This window comes from Cupressus sempervirens, chromosome 8, assembly GCF_028749045.1.
Source record: "Cupressus sempervirens isolate cs-2001-9-10 chromosome 8, ASM2874904v1, whole genome shotgun sequence".
Lineage (NCBI taxonomy): Eukaryota > Viridiplantae > Streptophyta > Pinopsida > Cupressales > Cupressaceae > Cupressus > Cupressus sempervirens.
In genome coordinates this window covers 225,414,694-225,421,800 of record NC_143125.1, presented here as the reverse complement: position 1 = coordinate 225,421,800, position 7,107 = coordinate 225,414,694, and the positions used below count along the sequence as shown (strand labels likewise).

Sequence of the window (7,107 nt, the reverse complement as noted above, 5' to 3'; positions counted from 1 at the left end):
TAAGTGGAAGACTCATTAAATTGAGCTACATTTCCCTGCCATAAGGTTATATGTTTCCAATGCCAATAGAAAGTAACCCATCCAATGGTATTCAACATCCAAAAAACTGCTAAATAAAAAGCATCCCAGGCCAAAATATCGCAAGTACCGCCCCGTCCCGGACCATCGCAAGGAAAACTATAACCAAAATCTTTCTTATCAGGCATTAGCTTAGAACCGCGCGCATCTAAAGCACCTTTTACTAAAATCAATGTAGTCGTATGCAAACCTAGAGCAATAGCATGATGAACCAAAAAGTCTCCGGGACCAATTGTTAAGAAGAGTGAATTTTTATTATCGTTAATAGCATTCAACCAACCGGGTAACCATAAGCTTTTTCCGGCATTGAATGCTGGATCATTTGCTGAAGATAAGAGCACATCAAAGCCATATAAGGCCTTACCATGAGCAGATTGTATCCATTGAGCAAATATAGGCTCAATCAAGATTTGCTTTTCTGGAGTACCAAAAGCGAGCATAACATCGTTATGAACATAAAGTCCCAAGGTATGAAAACCTAGGAATAAACTAACCCAACTCAAATGAGATATTATGGCTTCCTTATGCTCCAACATTCTCGCCAATACATTATCCTTATTTTGTTCTAGATTATAATCTCTAATGAGAAATATAGCTCCATGAGCAAATGCCCCCGTCATAATGAATCCGGCAATGTATTGATGATGAGTATATAAAGCAGCTTGAGTAGTAAAATCTTGTGCTATGAATGCATAGGCAGGCAAAGAATACATGTGTTGAGCTACTAAAGAAGTAACAACTCCCAAAGAAGCTAGAGCAAGACCTAATTGAAAGTGAAGAGAGTTATTGATTGTGTTGTAAAGACCCTTATGCCCGCGTCCTAATAAGCCTCCCGGAGGAACATGTGCTTCTAAAATATCTTTTATGCTATGTCCAATCCCAAAGTTGGTTCTATACATATGACCAGCAATGAAAAACACAAATGCAATAGCTAAATGATGATGCGCGATATCAGTTAGCCACAAACTTTGAGTTTGTGGATGGAATCCCCCGAGAAGAGCTAGAATAGCAGTTCCCGCCCCTTTAGCGGTACCAAATAAATGACTGCTGGAATCAGGATTTTGAGCATAAAGATTCCACTGACCTGTAAAAAGTGGTTCCCACCCTTGGGGATGTGGTACTACATCTAAAAAATTATCCCACCTTATGTGCTCTCCTCTTGATTCAGGAATAGCCACATGAACTAAATGCCCCGTCCAAGCCAAAGAACTGACTCCGAAGAGCCCTGATAAATGATGATTTAGACGAGATTCGGCATTTTTAAACCATGAAACACTTGGTTTCCATTGAGGTTGTAGATGCAACCAACCCGCTGTTAAAAAGAGAGCAGAAAGAAATAGCAAGAAAAGAGCTCCAATATAAAGATCTTCATTAGTGCGTAAACCAATTGTATACCACCACTGATAAACACCGAAATAAGCAATATTTACTGGACCGGGAGCACCTCCTCGGGTAAAGGCTTCTACGGCCGGTTGACCAAAATGAGGATCCCAAATTGCATGAGCAATAGGTCTTATATGTAAGGGGTCGTGGACCCATGCTTCGAAATTGCCTTGCCAAGCTACGTGGAACAAATTACCAGAGGTCCACAGAAAGATTATAGCTAACTGACCAAAGTGAGAAGCAAAAATCTTTTGATAAAGGCGCTCTTCGGTAATATCATCATGACTCTCAAAGTCATGTGCAGTAGCAATACCAAACCAAATACGACGAGTAGTTGGGTCCTGGGCCAAGCCTTGGCTGAACTTTGGAAATCTTGATGCCATAATGCTTTATCCTCCTAGCCATTATCCTACTGCAATAATTCTTGCTAGGAAGAACGCCCATGTTGTGGCAATTCCACCCAGAAGGTAATGAGCTACTCCTACAGTGCGTCCTTGAACAATACTCAAGGCTCTTGGCTGGATAGCAGGAGCAACTTTTAATTTATTATGGGCCCAAACAATAGATTCAATAAGTTCTTGCCAATATCCACGGCCACTAAATAGGAACATTAAACTAAAGGCCCAAACGAAATGAGCACCTAAGAATAAAAGACCATATGCAGATAATGAAGAACCGTAAGATTGGATTACTTGAGAAGCTTGTGCCCATAGAAAGTCACGGAGCCACCCGTTAATTGTAACGGAACTCTGCGCAAAGTTTCCTCCTGTAATATGAGTTACCACTCCCTGATCACTTATACTACCCCAAACATCGGACTGCATTTTCCAACTAAAATGAAATATTACTACCGAAATTGCATTGTACATCCAGAATAACCCTAAGAAGACATGATCCCAGGCAGATACTTGGCATGTTCCTCCTCTACCAGGCCCATCGCAAGGAAAACGAAAACCAAGATTCGCTTTATCGGGTATTAAACGAGAACTACGAGCAAATAAAACACCTTTAAGTAATATTAATACAGTCACATGGATAGTAAATGCATGAATATGGTGCACTAAAAAATCCGCAGTTCCTAATGGAATAGGCAACAAGGCCACTTTGGCACCTACTGCTATCAAATCACCACCTCCCCAGGTTAAGCTGGTACTTTCTGTTGCATCAGGAGCTGTCAAACTGGGTGCTAAAGCATGAGTGTTTTGTATCCATTGAGCAAAGATAGGTTGTAATTGGATAGCAGTATCTGAAAACATATCTTTAGGACGTCCTAAAGCACTCATAGTATCATTATGAATATATAGACCAAAACTATGGAAACCTAAGAAAATACATACCCAGTTGAGGTGTGATACAATTGCATCACGATGTCTCAGAACACGGTCTAAAAGATTGTTGTACTGAGTAGTCGGATCATAGTCTCTTACCATAAAAATAGCTGCATGTGCAGCAGCGCCAACTATGAGAAATCCACCAATCCACATATGGTGCGTGAACAGAGATAGTTGGGTACCATAGTCAGTAGCTAGATATGGATAGGGAGGCATAGAATACATATGATGAGCTACGACAATAGTTAAAGATCCTAACATAGCTAGGTTAAGAGCTAATTGAGCATGCCATGAAGTAGTTAAGATCTCGTAAAGACCTCTATGTCCTTCCCCTGTAAATGGACCTTTATGAGCCTCCAAAATATCCTTGAGGTTATGACCAATAACCCAATTGGTTTTATACATATGACCAGCGATTAGAAAAAGAACTGCAATAGCCAAATGGTGGTGTGCAGTATCGGTCAGCCACAGACCCCCCGTTACTGGGTTGAGCCCTCCACGAAAAGTCAAAAAGTCTGAATATTTCGACCAATTCAGAGTGAAAAATGGGGTCAATCCCTCAGCGAAACTGGGATAAAGTTGAGCTAAAAGCTCACGATTGAAAATAAATTCATGAGGAAGCGGTATCTCTTTAGGGTCCACTCCAGCATCTAAGAGTTGATTAATAGGTAAAGAAACGTGTATTTGGTGTCCTGCCCAAGATAGAGAGCCAAGTCCTAGTAACCCTGCTAAATGGTGGTTCAACATGGATTCTACATCTTGGAACCAAGCCAATTTTGGAGCAGCTTTGTGATAATGGAACCAACCAGCAAAAAGCATTAACGCTGCAAAGATCAATGCACCGATTGCGGTGCAGTAAAGTTGCAATTCACTAGTTATTCCGGATGCTCGCCAAATTTGGAAGAACCCAGAGGTGATTTGTATTCCTCGAAAACCTCCACCCACATCTCCATTCAAAATTTCTTGGCCTACTATCGGCCAAACTACCTGAGCACTGGGTTTAATGTGAGTAGGATCGCCTAACCATGCTTCATAATTGGAGAAACGAGCACCGTGAAAGTACATCCCACTTAGCCAAATAAATATGATGGCTAATTGACCAAAATGAGCACTAAATACTTTGCGAGAGATCTCTTCCAAATCATTGGTATGGCTATCAAAATCATGAGCATCAGCATGTAGGTTCCAGATCCAGGTGGTAGTATTGGGTCCCTTAGCTAGTGTCTTTGAGAAATGACCAGGTTTAGCCCATTTTTCAAATGAGGTTTTAACAGGATCCCTCTCCACTATGATCTTTACTTCTTTCGGTGAACGAATGGTCATTGAGTTCTCCTCTTTCCAGACGAGACATGAGAAAAAACCCGCCGAATTAAAAAATAAAAAGAAAAATGACTATATATTCTAAACTCGTCCCTCTCTTTATTTCCCAGTTTAGAACTGGAGCGACTATGATACGGAAGTCCATTTGAGGCAGATGTTCAAATTTATTATGACATATCCGATAGGTGCTTAATGGACCGTTACGAGATACGAGTTATAGGTGTTCAAATACTTGATGAAATAAAATCAAATATTCGATGAAATTATTATATGACGAAACAATGAATTTGTCAAGTATTTGATGAAATAAAATCAAATATTCGATGAAATTATTATATGACTGAAATAAAATCAAATATTCGATGAAATTATTATATGACGAAACAATGAAATTGTCAAGTATTTGATGAAATAAAATCAAATATTCGATGAAATTATTATATGACTGAAATAAAATCAAATATTCGATGAAATTATTATATGACGAAACAATGAAATTGTCAAGTATTTGATGAAATAAAATCAAATATTCGATGAAATATTATCAGCTTCTTGAATGCCTTGATGGTGGAATGGTAGACACGCGACACTCAAAATGTCGTGCTAAACAGCGTGGAGGTTCGAGTCCTCTTCAAGGCATACATATTCAATATTTCATTTAATAGTTATATTAGAAATTATAATTAATGGCAATTGAATGAGTAATTCAATTTCCATTGTTCAAAAAATCAAGTCGAATTAATCGAGAGTACTACTATTAAACTATATCAATTCGATTTTATTTTTTGGAAAAGTTTTAAAGACAAAATTCGGACCGATCAAATTTGAACAAAATGAATGAAAGATCTAGGCTTTTTTTTTGTTATTTAATCCTTCCGCCAATAAACAATCAATGGCATTCGTAGAAAGCCATTTTGTTTTTAATAATGTATCGATCATTTGTTTAAATAACATTCTATTAGAGAAGAATAAATTTGATAAATATTCATAACTTTCGGATAGAGTTTTATAAGTAAGAGATTCATTAGATAATAAATCTATATTTTCCCTTTCTCCCTTGAGCAAACGTTGTTTAAATTTATCATCCCGTGTTTTTTCACGGAACCAACGTTCACTTATCACCGATTGGGGATAAGGTAATACACGTTTCAATCGGGTACCAATTTCTTGAAAGCGTTTGAAATTTTCAAAATTTTCTTTTTCTTCCATTTTAATATTAAGAGGTAAATCGTCATCATTAGTCTGAATTTTGATTCCTAGGGCTATTTTTCTCACCTTTTTACGCTTTAGAATAGACTTTAACATTTTTTTAATACTGATATTTAGCTCTCTTGTTGAAGAATAAGTAAGATAAATGCTCTTCACAAGTTCTTTAGAAGCAAAAAGTTCTCTTTGTTCAAAAGAAGAGTGCTTATTTAAAAAGCGAATACTCACGGGATCCCAAAGAAATCGACGAGCTAGATAGATTACTGGTGCATTTAAAGGTTTATACTCCATTGCATACTCTTCTGTGTCAAATTGATATATTCCCATCCTTTGAAACTTTTTGTATAGTAATTTTGCTTCCCAGAAAGCAGCTGTCTTTCTTTCTATAATATCGTCCTTCCCAGCATAAAGAGGCCGGAAGTCGGGGCCAGACATTAGAAATTTCTTCCAATATAAGCTAGAAAGACGGGTCGGTCTTTCTTGAAACCCTCCAAACAGGTGAAGATAATCCAATAATGGATTTTCTATTGTTATATCTTTTATATGCTCAAATCGATTGCTGCGAATAAAACTAAAACGCCAGGTCCTAGAATCACAAACTATAGGAGTTTCGTCCTCTTTTCCGTAGGAATTTCTTAATTCTTTAGATAAAACGATTTTATCTAGTATAGAAGATAATCCTTTTTGCATCATATCTTTTTTGAACTGAGGAGCAATTGTTATGTAATCAGAATTGCCCCGATATATTGCCAACGATGGAAATTCTTCCAGAAGACCCTGTAAGAGACTCGAAGCTAGAATGAAATCATTTTCAATGAAAGGATCAAAAGGATTATTCCAATTCTCTCTATTTGATTTCGATAAAAACCAACAATCTTGCGCTACTGATCCGGCCAAGAAACCCAAAATATGATAGAATACGGTGAACTCTTTCGCAACTGTTCCGGCAATTGAAGGTTCTAAATACCATTGATGCAAATAGTTTGCCCTTCGACCCTCGAAATCTAGATTAAGCCTTAGAGAATTTTTTAAATACGTTAGTTTATTCTGTATAATGGCTTTTCCTATCTTATAAGGAAGTCCTTGAAAAAATTCACTGAACTTCAGATTATAATTACAAGGACCCCAATTTGATCTATACAAAGCTACTCCAATTATATCATTGTCTATAGCTGAAGTATTTTGGCTCATGCTAATTAGAAATATTTCATCAGCAAGTTTTGCTAGATCTTGCGTAGTAAAGCCTTTGGTAGTTAACCCAAATTCATCATAGCAGTTCCATTCTTTTTTCAAGTAGAGCCCTTTGTTACGTAAAAGCAAAGGAAATTCTTTTTCTCGATATGGGGCAGGCAACTTTTTAGTATTGATAAATGTATCGAATCTTCGTTTACTACGAGGAGGACTTATTAGAACTGGATCAATTTTTTTTGGAATATCAGTTGAGGCAATAACAACAATATTTTGTTTGATGGTGGTTTCTTTTTCACCATCAATCGGATTATATGGATCCCCAAGGAGTTCTACCAATAATGCAATAAGATAAAAGTAATCATTCAGTTCATGAATGCTTGGAATCCATATGACGCAAGGAGACATCAATTTTGCCAATTTGAGTGCAAATACGAATTGGATTACTCTTCTCGCAAAATACTCTGGAGGGTTAGGATTCAAAAATCGATCATACAAAAACTTATGAGGTTTTTTATCATAGTACTCCTTCTCAGCTACGTCTTTTGGCCTGCCTGACCAGCCGAGAGACCTGAGGATATTTTCATGCTCAAGGTATGAT

At 37.4% G+C, this 7,107-nt stretch overlaps 1 non-coding gene across 1 annotated transcript; it reads left to right on the top strand.

Annotated features, from left to right (window-relative positions):
* Window positions 1-4,670: 4,670 nt before the first annotated feature.
* TRNAL-CAA (transfer RNA leucine (anticodon CAA)) lies at window positions 4,671-4,751 on the top strand. The gene has a single exon. It is a non-coding gene; the product is annotated as a tRNA-Leu (tRNA).
* Window positions 4,752-7,107: the final 2,356 nt, after the last annotated feature.